The sequence below is a fragment of the Staurois parvus genome, unplaced genomic scaffold (genome assembly GCF_062004578.1).
Source record: "Staurois parvus isolate SC_StPar_1 unplaced genomic scaffold, SC_StPar_1.0 ptg000078l, whole genome shotgun sequence".
NCBI classification, from domain to species: Eukaryota; Metazoa; Chordata; class Amphibia; order Anura; family Ranidae; genus Staurois; species Staurois parvus.
Genome location: NW_028317874.1, coordinates 6,845,403 through 6,862,562, shown reverse-complemented (window position 1 = coordinate 6,862,562; position 17,160 = coordinate 6,845,403). Strand labels below are relative to the sequence as shown.

Here is a 17,160-nt window from a genome sequence, read left to right as displayed (position 1 = left end):
CTTGTGTCTGAAAATCCCAGTAGATCAGCAATTTTTAAAATACTCAGATCAGACCATCTAGCACCAAAAGCCATGCCATGTTCAAAGTCACTTAAATCCCCTTTCTTCCCCATTTTGATGCTTGGTTTGAACTTTAGCAAGACGTCTTCACCAAGCATTTTAACAGGTGTACCTAATAAATTGGCCGGTGAGTGTATATTTATGTACAAGAAACTCCCTGTAGAAATAATGTAATAAGGAGCTGTATACTGGGGAGGAATACATTGATTTCAATTAATTTAGGAACAAAACGCAATTTTGCTTTTCATTGAGTACATTAGTTGTAAAAGACATGCATCAGATTTTATCCCTGTATAAACATGAACTAATTAGGACAAAAAGACAATAAAATGCTGTGTACAGCAAAGTGCAGTTCAATATTTAAATTTAATGTAACATGATGTACAATTAAAAGACCATGGAACATAACACTAGCTTGCTAAACTACAACACTTATGGCTTGATTTGTTAATATGTGAGGTGAGCTTTTATTCACTTCAAACATCCAGCCAAGTCAGCAAGTAAAGCTCTATTTTCATAGATTCCATGCACAGGATTTGATGTTTTGTGTTAACTTCACTGCCATTCACACTTTAGTAAATCAAGCCTTTAGATTATTGTGTGTTTTTCTTTTATGCACATACAGAAAGAACTCATTGCAAATCTGTTATCTTTATCCATGTAGCACTGTCTATTTTCAAGGTAAGCTCTTCAAGAAGAGGTGAGATAAGGGCAAGAAAGATCTATGGTTTAGGTCAAGCTAACAGGTGGATAATTGGAGACTGTTCTTTACAGATGCCACATTGTATCTGTAAAGCATTTGTATACTTTTAGTTGTATATCTTGAGTAAATGTGTCAGTTAAACTCTTCCATATTTTCAAAGAATTTTAAAAAATCTTTAAATGTATGATAGCAGGTTTTGGTTGTTACAGCTAGCACATTTATGCCCTGATATTGGCACAATAATGTAATTTTTGTTCTACTCAATGTCACAGTTATGTAAGTAAGCCTTGCATTATTCAATGCCTTATGCAATGCAAATCCTAGCATTGGTGGTCACAAGGATGGTGTAAGTTTCCCTTCTTTCTAGCCTCCTACCCATCCCCCTTTCTTCCCCTCCCCATCTCCTCCCTGCTGCATCCCACTTTCATCCTCAACCCCAAATCCTCCATTCAATTTTTTCATCCCTGACCTGATCCATGGAGTCTTTTCCACCAACTTTCTCACCCCCCCACCACCTTCTTCTTGCTTAACTAAGTCTCTATCCTCACTGGTTCAGCTCCATGTTACATGGAGCTCCACTGGTTCCATGTTACCCTAATAAACCCCTTTTTCCCTCCATGACCCCTTTTTAGCACTGTTTTAAAATTATGGTTAACAAGGCCAAAGGCGACAATGGTTTTGAAGCACCCAATTTGACCTTTTCTAGGTGGCTGTAGTGTCAGACGTTCATCCATCACAACCTACGCTTGACTTCTGTTTTTTGCTCTTTTATTGACAGCTGTATTGATATACACTTGTAAATTCCTGTATTTCTGAAATTGGTACTTGATTTTTGTGGCTCAGCCTTCATGAACCTCTTCATATAATATAAAATCTTTAAAAAAGATGAATTAAGAGAATCACATCCACAAGGTTGATATACCCGCTGTTCATAGTAGTAAGGGTGAGAGGGTAACATGATTGTTGCCATTTCTTTTCAGTTTATTAGCAATGCCATTGTTATCCACAAAACTGAGGCTATGCTGATAAACTGGACTTACTTATCTATTCCTTTTAGTTGTTTTTGCGTTTTCATTTTATTCTTTGTTTTATAGAAGTGTTTTTTGTTTGCTTTAGTAATGTTTTTATAGTTTAAATATTCATTTTTTTAACAGGAGTGCACACGTTCTACAATATGTATCATAGAAAAAATCTAAAATCCTAAAATTAAATTACTTTCTAGGTACACATATTATTTAATTTATGACTCTCAATAGAACAAACAAATAAAATAAAAAAGTTATTGAAGAACTGAATAAATTATGTGAAGCTAAGTATTGTTATTTTTTTACATAATTTTACAATGATGTAAAGGTGTCTTCACATTTATTTGGCTTTTTTGTTATGTATAGAGTACTGTCTCTTTAAACCATCCTCCATGCTTTGAGATTATAGGATAATGTCTTCTGAGCTAACATATATTGATCCTGTATTGTTTTATTTTCTATAGATGATGCATGTACCTGTTCAGTGTACAAATAAATTATGTTTTAGGAGCTGCCTATAACAAATGAGCTTGCTGAAAATTAAAGCTGTTTAGAACATGGTCTGTCCACTTTGTATTTGCTAGATCAATAGTACAGCTGTCCCTCTAGCAGCCTTTGTTTTTTGCTGAGTGTATTTTTTTTCTTTTATAAATGTAGGCTTAATAGTACACTCAAGCAAAAATGTGACCTTTATATGCAGACATGGTGCATCCCCCCAATGCTAAGTTGTTCAGTTTTTATGTAGATATCGCTGTACTATGAAAGTCTCCATTTTGGTTTGTTGGAAATCTGGTGTCCTGGAACACATCTATTGGGGATGCTGGGGCACAACTACCAATCAGATTTGAATCTGCCTTGGATGGTTGAATGTGATTTGTAGTTCATAAAGTAAACAATAAAGAAAGTAAGAAAGTATGGACTTTAAATAAAATAAAAATAAATGCAAAAAAAATGCACATTTACAATTTTTTTTAAGAAGCCTGGAAAGCATTGCACCCACGATTGGCAGATTGCAGGTTCAGTGCAGTGCTCCTGAAGACAATGTTAATGTAACCTGGCTGCTTGTACATACATCGTACAGGCAAGCAGTTACACAATTACAGGAACAATCTATGAACTACCTAGAGCACTCAACAGTCTGCTGCCTGCTGTCATGAGGAATTGGGGGGGCGGTGATTGGAGTGTGGTTGCAGGAGCGGGAACATGTTATATGTCACCCTAAAAATGGGAGGAACATGTAACATGTTTCCAAAGGTGAACTTATTCTTTATGAAATTATTTTCACCTCCTCTGTATATATGTTACTTTACAGAACATTCCTCAGAACTCTGATTATAGTAAATTAGTGGTGAATTTTTATCTTTAACAAGGATGCTTTTTTATTGAGTAGCATTAGTAACTCACTGAATGCTTTGTATTCTTACCTGGATTTGCTCATTAAAAATGTGATATGTTTTGGCATTTTTCTGTGTAATTTTACATTAAAAGGGGAAAAGAGAGAAACCTGAAGTTTTTTACATTACGTTATCACTTATACAAATCAGTTTAAATCTAGTATACAGTCGGGTCCATAAATATTGGGACATTGACACAATTCTAACATTTTTGGCTCCATACACCACCACAATGGATTTGAAATGAAACGAACAAGATGTGCTTTAACTGCAGACTGTCAGCTTTAATTTGAGGGTATTTACATCTAAATCAGGTGAACGGTGTAGGAATTACAACAGTTTGCATATGTGCCTCCCACTTGTTAAGGGACCAAAAGTAATGGGACAGAATAATAATCATAAATCAAACTTTCACTTTTTAATACCTGGTTGCAAATCCTTTGCAGTCAATTACAGCCTGAAGTCTGGAACGCATAGACATCACCAGATGCTGGGTTTCATCCCTGGTGATGCTCTGCCAGGCCTCTACTGCAACTGTCTTCAGTTCCTGCTTGTTCTTGGAGCATTTTCCCTTCAGTTTTGTCTTCAGCAAGTGAAATGCATGCTCAATCGGATTCAGGTCAGGTGATTGACTTGGCCATTGCATAACATTCCACTTCTTTCCCTTAAAAAACTGTTTGGTTGCTTTTGCAGTATGCTTTGGGTCATTGTCCATCTGCACTGTGAAGCGGCGTCCAATGAGTTCTGAAGCATTTGGCTGAATATGAGCAGATAATATTGCCCAAAACACTTCAGAATTCATCCTGCTGCTTTTGTCAGCAGTCACATCATCAATAAATACAAGAGAAGCAGTTCCATTGGCAGCCATACATGCCCACGCCATGACACTACCACCAACATGCTTCACTGATGGGGTGGTATGCTTAGGATCATGAGCAGTTCCTTTCCTTCTCCATACTTTTCTCTTCCCATCACTCTGGTACAAGTTGATCTTGGTCTCATCTGTCCATAGGATGTTGTTCCAGAACTGTGAAGGCTTTTTTAGATGTTGTTTGGCAAACTCTAATCTGGCCTTCCTGTTTTTGAGGCTCACCAATGGTTTACATCTTGTGGTGAACCCTCTGTATTCACTCTGGTGAAGTCTTCTCTTGATTGTTGACTTTGACACACATACACCTACCTCCTGGAGAGTGTTCTTGATCTGGCCAACTGTTGTGAAGGGTGTTTTCTTCACCAGGGAAAGAATTCTTCAGTCATCCACCACAGTTGTTTTCCGTGGTGTTCCGGGTCTTTTGGTGTCTTTTGAGCTCACCGTTCCTTCTTTTTAAGAATGTTCCAAACAGTTGTTTTGGCCACGCCTAATGTTTTTGCTATCTCTCTGATGGGTTTATTTTGTTTTTTCAGCCTAATGATGGCTTGCTTCACTGATAGCGACAGCTCTTTGGATCTCATCTTGAGAGTTGACAGCAACAGATTCCAAATGTAAATAGCACACTTGAAATTAACTCTGGACCTTTTATCTGCTCATTGTAATTGGGATAATGAGGGAATAACACACACCTGGCCATGGAACAGCTGAGAAGCCAACTGTCCCATTACTTTTGGTCCCTTAACAAGTGGGAGGCACATATGCAAACTGTTGTAATTCCTTCACCTGATTTGGATGTAAATACCATCAAATTAAAGCTGACAGTCTGCAGTTAAAGCACATCTTGTTCGTTTCATTTCAAATCCATTGTGGTGGTATATAGAGCCAAAAATTTTAGAATTGTGTCGATGTCCCAATATTTATGGACCTGGCTGTAAATCTTACTCTACTATACAGTTTATGAATACAATAGGCAAACTATGACCACAGAGAGCATGGTAGGCATAAATGTTGTTTAAATGGATATAGCCTTTTTATTTTTGTGTTGTGCATATCATACACTACCTCTAAAAACGTAGAAACATACAAAATGCATACATTCTGGAAAAATTAATGGGAAAGATCTGTATTGTTTACCTTTTATATAACAAATGTATATTGTCATAGTATCGATTCTATAATATTTATTTTTGCCCTGTAACTAATAAAAGAAAGGGTACAAACAGGCTTAGGTTTACCATTGGGTACAGTAGGCATGCCCATATAGGCATGTATAGTATAATTGGCCACAAATATTCATCTCACATTAGGTTATTTACACATTATCCCAATATTTTTACCCCCCTTCCTGACCAGGCCATTTTTTGCAATACAGTGCTGTGTTACTTTAACTGACAATTGCACGGTCATGCAACGTTGTACCCAAATAAATGTATGTCCTTTTTTCCCACAAATGGAGATTTCTTTCGGTGGTATTTAATCACCAGTGTGTTTTTTATTTTTTGCTCTATAAACAAAAAAAGACCAACAATTTTGAAAAAACAAACAAACAATATTTTTGACTTTTTGCTATTAAACATGTCCAATAATTTTTTTTTTTTTACTAGTAATGGCGGCAGTCAGCAACTTATAGCTGGACTGCGGCAGGCATTCTGACACTGGGGGGGAACTGACTTGGTGTCACTGACAGGAGCTGACGGGAGAGATCTGTATTGTTTACATACAGGTCTTTTCCCCATCGGAAATCCTTGGAGATAACTGGGTGCTGGCGGGGAATCACCAGCCAGTACCGGGTGATTGACAGCCAAGGCTGCAATGGCGTGCACACCCCCTACCCGGAACTGCAAAATCATGTATATATACAGTATTTCTGCTACAGGGCGGTGTGGAACTGGTTAAGCTAGGTCAGGACCAAGAAAAGAAGGAAATGTTTTTTTATAAAAGAATGTTACTAAGGGCTTCTTAGATGGAAAACCCGCCCTGGGTACATGTAATTCATTTAACCTCTTGCTGCCCAGCCACTGTATTAAAACGGCGGCAGGGCAGCACGGCTGCGTAAAAGCATGTTTTTAAACGTGCTCTGCGCTCCCAAGGTTTTTGTGGACAGGGGGGGCGCGCTAGCCCCCGCCGACCTGCGGCTGTTACCATTTGATCCCCGAGGGATCAATCATTCAGTTTCAGCCAGTGATATCCGGCTGAAATCGGATGATCGGTTCCAGTCCTATCCTGTCCTGTGTTGACAGTTACACAGGACAGGATATGCTGTCATTCTTCTCTGCCTGGGCACATTCCGTCCCAGAGAGAGAAGAAGACACAGTAAACGTGAGTAAAACAGTACACATTTACAGTTACAACACACCTAGGTCACATTTAACCCCCTGATCGCCCCCCCCCAGTTAACCCCTTCACTGCCCTGTCACCAGTGTCATTGATCACAGTGAACAGATTTTTACTGATCACTGTATCAGTGTCGCTGGCGACTTCCAATAGTGTTAGCGCCCCTTCTAGATAGCACCAGTTTGCCTGTTTGTACACCAGTAATCCCATTTAACCCCTTGATCGCCCCCCCGCCCAGTTAACCCTTCACTGCCCTGTCACCAGTGTCATTGATTACAGTGAACAGATTTTTACTGATCACTGTATTAGTGTCACTGGTGACGTCCGATAGAGTTAGCGTCAGTTAGCTCCCCTCCCAGATAGCGTCAGATTGCCGCTAGTACACAAGTAATCACATTTGACCCCTTGATTGCCAGGAACACGCTCACTTGCACGCTAAACCTCCATTGCTAGTATAGTGTCTGATTGGATCAATACCTTTGATCAGATCAGCAGTATACCAGCGTTCACAATACTATAGTATCCCCAACAACGCAGCGTTAGCGGGATCAGCCCCGACACTTGTCAGCACCTGCGTTTAGCCCCTACGCCCCCCTCCCTCCTTCTCCCCCAGCAAGTGCAGTGTCAGTAGATAACTGTCACCTGATACATTACACACAAAACCGCAGTGTTCACAGAATCAGGCCTGATCTCTGTTTGCACTTGTCGGTAAATTTTTTGTAGCGGTTCAAGCAGTCCCTGACAGCCAGGCGCTCTTTTTCCCATGAGTTGCACTAGGTACCTGTAAATTTAGTGGCCAAAATGTCCAACCAAAGGTACACTAGTGAAAAGGCCTATAGGATTCTTTGTTTATAGCACAAAAAATAAAAAGTGCACAGGTGATCAAATACCACCAAAAGAAAGCTCTATTTGTGTGAAAAAAAGGACGTAAATTTCATTTATGTACAGCATTGCATGACCACACAATTGTCAATTAAACTAATGCAGAGCTGTATAGCAAAAAATGGCATAAATGACAGTATCTATACCATAGTTTGTAGACACTATAACTTTCACACAAAGCAATCAATATACACTTATTGGGATTTTTTTTACCAAAAACATGTAGCAGAATACATTTTGGCTTAAATTTATGACTAACTTTGAGTTTTTTTCAAAATTTTCATGGTTTTCTTGTTTATAGCACAAAAAATAAAAAGCGCACATGTGATCAAATACCACCAAAAGAAAGCTCTATTTGTAAAAAAAAAAAGGCCGTAAATTTCATTTATGTACAGCTTTGCATGACTGCGCAATTGTCAGTTAAACTAATGCAGCGCTGTATAGCAAAAAAAGGCTTAAATTACAGTATCTATACCATAGTTTGTAGATGCTTTCACACAAAGCAATCAATATACACTTATTGGGATTTTTTTTTACCAAAAAATTGTAGCAGAATACATTTTGGCTTAAATTTATGACTAACTTTGAGTTTACGATATATTTTTATAGCTGAAAGTAGAAAATATTGTTTTTTTTCAAAATTTTCGTGTTTTTTTTGTTTATAGTGCAAAAAATAAAAAGAGCACAGGTGATAAAATACCATCAAAAGAAAGCTCTATTTGTGTGAAAAAAAGGACGTAAATTTTGTTTGGGTACAGCATTGCATGGCCGTGCAATGATCAGTTGAATTAGTGCAGCGCCAAACAGCAAAAAAAGGCCTGGTCATTAAGGGGGGTAAATCCTCAGGAGTGCAAGTGGTTAAAAGGCTAAATAATCAAAATCATATAATTCATTCAAATCATTGGTGACAACTGTTGTCCCCTATCATTCATTTTTAAAGGAAGGCAGCATGGACAGTAATTTGATGTTTTTTTTCTTACCAGCAATCAGAGGAGCCTGTTAATTAATTCAGAGTCAACTTCCCATTCATTTTCTTAGTCACATAAGCACATGAGATTTTTACAGAACTATGGGGGGAAGGGGGGATTACTAAAACTGGAGCACACAGAATCAGGAGCAGTTGTGCATGGTAGCCAATCACCTTTCAGGTTTTATTGTCAAAGTTTAATTGAACAAGCTGATTGGTTACTATGCAGATCTACGCCAGTTTTAGTATATCTCCCCCATAATGTCTGGCCTTTGACTGCTAACTACTTCTCTAGTTAGTAAGGACAAATTTTCTGTATTACTGGTTTTGCTGCCCACAGTCAGTACTGTGATGAGGACACAGCATTAATGTGATTTTCTGTGCCAGCAACTGAATTAATGTTCTTGTGTAAAAAATGCAGTTTCCAGCAATTATTATAAAATAGATTTTACACTGATACATTTGGAAAGGTTACTGTGCTGTCTAAACTGTATTGCCATATTCCAGCTGTCATTCAGTCTATTGTAGGATGCTATAGGAACCCCCCTCCCCATTAAGATACACTCTTTCTGTTCATAATCTGTCATTTTCTGCAAAACAGTAGCTAATACGATTAATAACTTCATTTTTAGAAACTCTCGATTCTGTATATAAATGTAAACATTATTAGAAAGCTTGCCAAATTTTACAAGCACCTGCTGCCAAATTCAATTATTGTAATCAGTGCCTACTTTGTAAAACAATGACTGACTAGGACACTAGGTTTGACAGGTTAGCTATTGACTGCTGCAGAAAGGCCTGCTCAAGAATCACGACAATAACTGAGTAGCATATTGGTCCATCTTACCTACACAGCTTCAGGCTTGTTGTGAGATAATAAAGAAAACTGCACAAATGCCCAAATCAGGGATAGTCCTATGAACTAATTGGTACAACAAACTGGAGAATGATGGGTTGGTAAACTTCTTGGCACACTTCTTTTGAGTTTCGGCACTGCAGATTTACTACCTTAACTTTTGGCTACATTTGTAGGCCATCTCAAAAGAATATCCTTCAGTCAACCCAAACAGGGAATGATTGGCACCCAAGGAACTCATGCATTTGGCATTGTTTGGCTACAGCCCTATGTAGCTGACCTTTGCAGCCATATGTTGTGGTTCCAAGGTGAAATCACCAACCTGTCCCCTTACATACAGTTGCAAGAAAAAGTATGTGAACCCCTTGGGAGTACGTGGAGTTTTGCATGAATTGGGCATAAAATGTGCTCTGAACGTCATCTAAGTCACAACAATAGAAGAACACAGTCTGCTGAACATAATACTACACAAACATTAGATGTTGCCATGGTTTAATTGCACATAACATGCAAACATTCACAGTGCAGGGAGGAAAAAGTACAGTTGTGTCCAAAATTATTCAACCCCCAATGCTGTAAAGGGGTTTAGGGACTATAGTGTACATTTGGAATTGTATTCAGAATCAAATCCTACAAGGACGTTGTAACTACCCAAATGCAACTAAAATGACATCAATTGTTTATGTAATACAGTAGTAAATGGTTCTTATGTGGTTTCTTCATTGCCACAATTATTCAACCCCTTAAAGACTACCACTCTGAAGAACAGAGGTTCATACAGGTGCTTTCCATCAGGTATTGAAAACACCTGTGGATGTCACCGAGCAGCAATCAAGCATAATAAGCACCAATTAGGCAGCTTTAAAATGACTGTGATACTCAGCTCCTTCTAGACATTTACTGGTGTGGTTACAAACATGGTGAAGGCAAGAGAATGGTCCAGGAAGACAAGAGAAGAGGTGATTTCTCTTCACAGGAAGGGCAATGGCTATAAGAAGATTGCAAAGATGTTAAACATACCAAGAGACACCTTAGGAAGCATCATTCGCAAATTCAAGGCAAAGGGCACTGTTGAAACGCTACCTGGTCGTGGCAGAAAGAAGATGCTGACTTCGACTGCTGTGCGCTACCTGAAGCGTAGAGTGGAGAGAAGTCCCCGTGTGACTGCTGAGGAACTGAGAAAAGATTTGTCAGATGTGGGTACAGAAGTTTCAGCCCAGACAATAAGACGCACACTGCGTAATGAAGGCCTCCGTGCCAGAACTCCCAGGCGTACCCCCTTGCTGTCTCCAAAGAATAAGAAGAGTCGACTGCAGTATGCCAAAAGCCATGTGGACAAACCACAAAAGTTGTGGGATAGTGTTCTGTGGACTGATGAAACAAAATTAGAACTGTTTGGGCCCATGGATCAACGCTATGTTTGGAGGAGGAAGAACAAGGCCTATGATGAAAAGAACACCTTGCCTACTGTGAAGCATGGTGGAGGGTCAATCATGCTTTGGGGCTGTTTTGCTTCTGCAGGTACAGGGAAGCTTCAGCGTGTGCAAGGTACCATGAATTCTCTTCAGTACCAGGAGATATTGGATGGAAACGTGATGCAGTCCGTCACACACCTGAGGCTTGGGAGACGTTGGACCTTTCAACAGGACAATGATCCCAAGCATACCTCCAAGTCCACTAGAGCATGGTTGCAGAGGAAAGGCTGGAACATTTTGGAGTGGCCATCGCAGTCACCAGACTTAAATCCGATTGAGAACCTCTGGTGGGACTTAAAGAAAGCAGTTGCAGTGCGCAAGCCTAAGAATGTGACTGAACTGGAGGCCTTTGCCCATGAAGAATGGGCGAAGATACCCGTAGATCGCTGCAAGACACTTGTGTCAAGCTATGCTTCACGTTTAAAAGCTGTTATAACTGTAAAAGGATGCTGTACTAAGTACTAAGATTGAATGTCACTTGGGGGTTGAATAAAACTGATAATGCTGTGAGCACAGAAAAGACATTTGTGGTTATTTCATTATAACTGTTATGTTATATTTGTCTGACCTACAAGTGCCTCTTTAATGTAAATGTAAGCAAGATGACTGAATGATCAAAAGCAATGTCAAACTGGCCAAAACACTCAATTTCAGTGGGGGTTGAATAATTTTGGACACAACTGTATGTGAGGCCCTAGCTTAATGACTTCTCCCAGAGCTAATTGGAGCCAGGAGTGAGCCAACCTTGACTCCAATCAGTGTGATGATATTGGATGTGTTGCTGACAGCTGTCCTGCCCTTAAAAAACACACACCTGTTTTGGTTTTACTGGTTTCAAGAAGCACTGTCTGATGTGAACCATGCCTCACAGAAAAGAGCTCTCAGAAGACCTACGATCAAGAATTGTTGACTTGCATGAAGCTGGAAAGGGTTACAAAAGTATCTCCAAAAGCCTTGATGTTCATGTGTCCATGGTAAGACAGACTGTCTACAAATGGAAATAGTTTAGCACTGTTGCTACTCCCCCTAGTCATGGTCGTCCTGTAAAAATGACTGCAAGAGCACAGCGCAGAATGCTGCATGAGGTAAAGAAGAATCCCAGAGTGTCAGCTAAAGACCTACAGAAATCTCTGGCACATGCTAACATTTTTGTTGACACATCTACAATAAGGAAAACATTAAACAAGAATGGAGTACATGGGAGGACACCACGGAGGAAGCCATTGCTGTCCAAAAAGAAGATTGCAGCACGTTTGAAGTTTGCAAAAGAGCACCTGGATGTTCCACAGCACTACTGGCAAAATATACTGTGGACAGATGAAACCAAGATTGAGTTGTTTGGGAAGAACACACAACACTATGTGTGGAGAAAAAAAGGCACAGCACACCAACATCAAAACCTCATCCCCACTGTAAAACATGGCGGAGGGAGCATCATGGTTTGGGGCTGCTTTGCTGCCTCAGGGCCTGGATGGATTGTTGTCATTGATGGGAAAATGAATTCCAGAGTTTATCAAGACATTTTGCAGGAAAACGTACGACCATCTGTCCGCCAACTGAAGCTCCACAGAGGATGGGTGATGCAACAGGACAATGACCCAAAGCATACAAGTAATTCAACAAAACAATGGCTGCAACAGCACAGAATACGCCTTCTGGAGTGGCCCAGTCAGAGTCCTGACCTCAACCCGATTGAAATGCTGTGGCATGACCTTAAGAGAGCGATTCACACCAGACATCCCAAGAATATTGCTACACTGAAACAGTTTTGTGAAGAGGAGTGGTCCAAAATGACTCCAGATCGTTGTGCAGGTCTGATCTGCAACTACAGGAAACGTTTGGTTGAGGTTATTGCTGCCAAAGGAGGGTCAACCAGTTATTAAGTCCAAAGGTTCACATACTTTTTCCTCCCTGCACTGTGAATGTTTACATGTTATGTGCAATTAAACCATGGCAACATCTAATGTTTGTGTAGTATTATGTTCAGCAGACTGTGTTCTTCTATTGTTGTGACTTAGATGACGTTCAGAGCACATTTTATGCCCAATTCATGCAAAACTCCACGTACTCCCAAGGGGTTCACATACTTTTTCTTGCAACTGTACATCTGAATAATAGTGTACTATATATCGTCTGATTTTATATATTGTGACTAGGTTCTGTATTAGGTTCTATATTAGTGTCCAATTGTCAGGAATGGACTTGCCAATGGTGGTGGGACTCACCTGCCTTGTGGGCTGCAGTACCAGGGCTAGCCAGCGGGTGCTCTCAGCAACCAGAAGCTCACTCCTGCAGTCAGCCATCACCTGAGGCTGATTGCAGGAGGTGTATTTAAGGAATGGCCAGACCTGCAGTCAGTGCCTTGGTGTATGTTTCCCATGAGCCCCTGTACCTGCATCCTGTCTGCTTCCTGATTCTGCTTGATCCTGACCCTGAATGAACTCCGCCTGTCCTGACCTTGGCTATTCCTGACCACTCTCCAGCCTTCTCCTTTGGTACCTTGTCTGCCTGATTGTTCCTGACTGGGCCCATCTGACCACTCCACCTCACCAGCCCTGACTGCTTTTATCTGTGTACTTTCCGTTATCAGTTGGAGGTTTGGTTTTGTTATATTGTGCATTTATATTTGTGTATAACCCTTAATAAATTATATTGTTACACCATACTTGAGCCTGCGTTTCCCTGTGTCAGTTCACGCATCTCTGGTCTTACTGGGAGCCCTGACACCAATAACGTAACATGTCTCTCATGACAGGTTTCCATTAAATGTAAAATGCAATTTCTCTTCATCCTATATATTTGTTTTCAGCAGCCAGAAACAAATTGAAAACTTAATCATTTTGTATGATCTCATATTTAATATGCATCCCATGCCATAATGATCATGGGCATCCCATGCCTTATAACAATAATGGATAATCCAATCATAGCAGTCATGTCATCCCATGCCTGATAACAGTCATATAAATGCCATGCCTCTTAACAGGAATAGACATTCTATGACTCAACCCAGTCACAGACTTTCCATTCTGCCTAACAGTCAAGGTCTTGTATATTTTTATTTTTTTTTACAAGAAAATTGCTGCTCTCTCTGGTTGATACAGTGTAAAAAATTACCACCTCAAAGCATGTGGTGTTTTCTGAAATACAGCATCCCTAGTGCTTCCTTGTATGATGTGTATTGAGTTTAGATATACATATGCCTCCTGAGGGTATCTCATTTATATCCACTGTGATAACTGGCTTATACACACAACTCAGTCACCATGAGATATGAGTAGATTTAATATGTGGAACATGGATTCTGCTAATATCAAGCTTCAGAACAACCTGAGGTTCCATGAGATCTGTTGCACATGTTGGACATCGCAGATATTAAATGTGTTAGATGGCATCAAGACTCTGATATATTTTTAGCATTTGCAGACCAAGAAAAAAAATGTTCAAAATGAATTGTATTATGAATATAAATATATGTTTAGAATAACAACTCCTATATTGCAGTCAATATACTGATTATCAGACAATTCTTTCTTAAATTGCATCTTTGGAAACGTTTAGTTATCTTCAAAATCCATAACACCTTTGAGACTGTGTATCCTTTGTCAACACTTCTTCCATGAGTGAAGTTTATTGATCCATCAATGCAGTCTGTATCCACCGCTGACTGCTCCCCTTGTTGTGACAACATACTGCAATAGTCTTCAGGACCTGAGAGAATCCTACAGGTGGAGAGCCAATTAGAAGTGTCCACATCACCCAGGTAGTGATGAGTGCACCCAAGAATGGACCCTCTCACTCTGCAGCAAGGAAGACAGGAATGTCTTCTAGCATGAGTAGAAAATGTCACAGGAAAACCTGTGTAACAAACTGTGCTCACCCCCAGGCTGTCAGAGCCTGATTAACATTGTGTCAGTGTGACGAAATAAAAAAAACAAATCAATCCTAAAAATGAGGCTGAGAATAAATCAATCAACCCAAGAGTACATTCTACATCTAATAAATGATAAAAAATATACAAACAGTGAAAAAGCAATAAGGATATAAAAATATCTAAAAGCGTGTAGCCCAGATTAATCACTTGCCCTCTGGAAGATTTAACCCCCCTTCACGACCAGGCCATTTTTTGTAATACGGCAATGCGGTACTTGAACTGACAATTGTGCGGTCATGCAATGCTGTACCCAAACAAAATTTATGTAGTTTTTTTTCTCCACAAATAGAGCTTTCTTTTGGTGGTATTTAATCACCACAGGGTTTTTTTTTAATTTTTGTGCACTATAAACAGAAGTATAAAATCACAATACCAATATGTATTCTGCTACATATTTTTGTTAAAAGAAATTCCAATATGCGAACATTGATGTGCGCAAAAGTTGTAGCTTCTACAAACTATGGTATATATACTAGATTTATTTATTTATTTATTTATTTATTTTTAATACTAGTAATGGCAGTGATTAGGAACTTATAGTGTGACTGTGGACAATCGGATGCTAACTGACACTTTTGACACTTTGTGGGAACCAGTGACACTAATACTGTGATCAGTGCTATAAATAAGCACTGACACTGTACTAATGACACAGGTTAGGAAGGGGTTAAACATCTAGGGTGATCAAAGGGTTAACTGTGTGCCTAGCTAGTGTTTTAGTGTGATGCTTTTACTAAGGGAAGTGATGGAACAGGGGTGGACTGACCATTTGGGAACTCGGGGTTAGTAGGGGGCCCCATGAGATGCCCCTGGTACCTTTCATAGGCTTTTTTGCATGTGATTTGAGTGTGGGCGAGGAGACAGGGGCCCCATGAACCCCTATTGCCTGGGGGCCCCCCCATCAGAACGGAGCTCTGCCTTGTTTACATAGGAGAGCTCATTCTGTGTCTCTGCATGAAGATCTGCAGGTGCCAGTGGACATCCACTACAGATCAAAAATAGAGGGAAAGAAAAAGGGGGAAGCAAGGGTGCAAATGGACTTTAAAGGCACAGAAACTCCAAACACATATTAGTAAAATCATTTGTATTTTATTATGACAATGAGTCATGAAAAAACATCTTTCAGTTTAAAAGAAATCATTATATGATGTCCCTGCAGACAATATCCCACAACCCACCATATTACATGGAACAAACTAGTGATAAAGCATACAGTACCCACCAGAAAGAACTTATGGGGGGATGAGAGACATTAAGCTGCAGGAATGGCCCAACATGTTTTGCGACATTGATCGCTTCTTCAGGGGCTTAGTAGTAAAATCTAAAAAAGATATACATATATTGAATTCAATAAGTAGCATCGCTTTAATTCTGATTAGTTGGCTGTGGATTACTGTTTTTTGCATATCATGAATGCCTATGCGACCTTATTAACTACACCAAAATAATAGTTCTGTCATAAAGGTATAGTAATATTGTTTTCCTTTTTAAACATTGATTTTAAATTTTTGTTATTGAACATATGAAAGCAACCACAATATAGCTATTTTATTCCTGCTGATTTTTGTTTGTAAAACACAGCGTAAGATTTTCAAGGAATGCAGAATACATAATTATTTTTATTTTCTGTTACCCCATGTTTAAATTGTTATAATAGAATGTTTCTAAAACTTATAATTTTCTTTTCCACAGACCAGTGGGAGAATATGGCCTTAACTGCCATAGTCTTGGGTTGGAAAGTCAGAAGTGACAGTGTTTGTAGTCAGCACAGTCCATGGGAGAAATTTTCTGTGCAGTCAACCATGGGCTCAGCAGATGGATTTTCTAACTCAGCAAGCTAAACGCACCTACTGTGCAGTTTACATTTTAAATGTCTTACTTTACAGCACAGAACACTTATTATATAGATCTTATTCACAAAATGTTCCAAGAAAGCAGCACTTAGCCTAAAGTACTGTACGGGGGTGCAGGACAATAATTAAATAATTAAAAGCATCAGATATGTTTAAAAACTAGAAATGATAAAAACAGAGATATAGAAATGTCCATGTAGGTATGTAATGGATGTTCTTCTAATAACATAGCTCAGAGCGAACCTCTCTCTTTGACAATGCTTCACTTAATTGGCTAATCCCCTCAGCTGACCCCTTCCCTGCACTGCTTATACTCACCTTCTATTGATTCATTTGACAATTCAAGGCCTGGTAAAATACCCGGTACCTCCAGAAATGGTGAAGCATGTGATTTTCTCCACTTCTTCCTATGAGGCAGTGCTGGGTGTCTGAGTAGCCAATCATCAAGCCCATGTTCTATCATGTAACGGCTGGTCTTCACCATGGTGACAGGAAAATTAAGAATTAGGGAGCGATAGTACAAACAACAAGGGGGCAGGCAGTTAAAGCATATGTGAGCCCTCACCTTGTAAAACAACCAATTCAGTTTAAAATGGAAAGGAAAAGCAAAACGTGTATGAATACATACATAGAAATTATAAATACCTTCCCGCCCCCTTTTTTATAAGTGCTCACATACCCTCTGTTCTCAGCTGCATAAGGAGCTCAGGGAGGAAAAACAGCAGCACACTTATCTTCCCAGTGAATGGCTGTGCAGAGCAGGAGTGTCGGCAGAAGTCTGATCATGGGAGAACAGGCTAAATTCT

General features: G+C 39.5%; 1 protein-coding gene across 1 annotated transcript in view; it reads left to right on the top strand.

Moving 5' to 3' along the window:
- The window catches only part of CLSTN2 (calsyntenin 2), a 1,070,252-nt gene that overhangs the window by 77,182 nt on the left and 975,910 nt on the right, over positions 1-17,160 (top strand). The gene's annotated exons all lie outside the window — the stretch shown is intronic.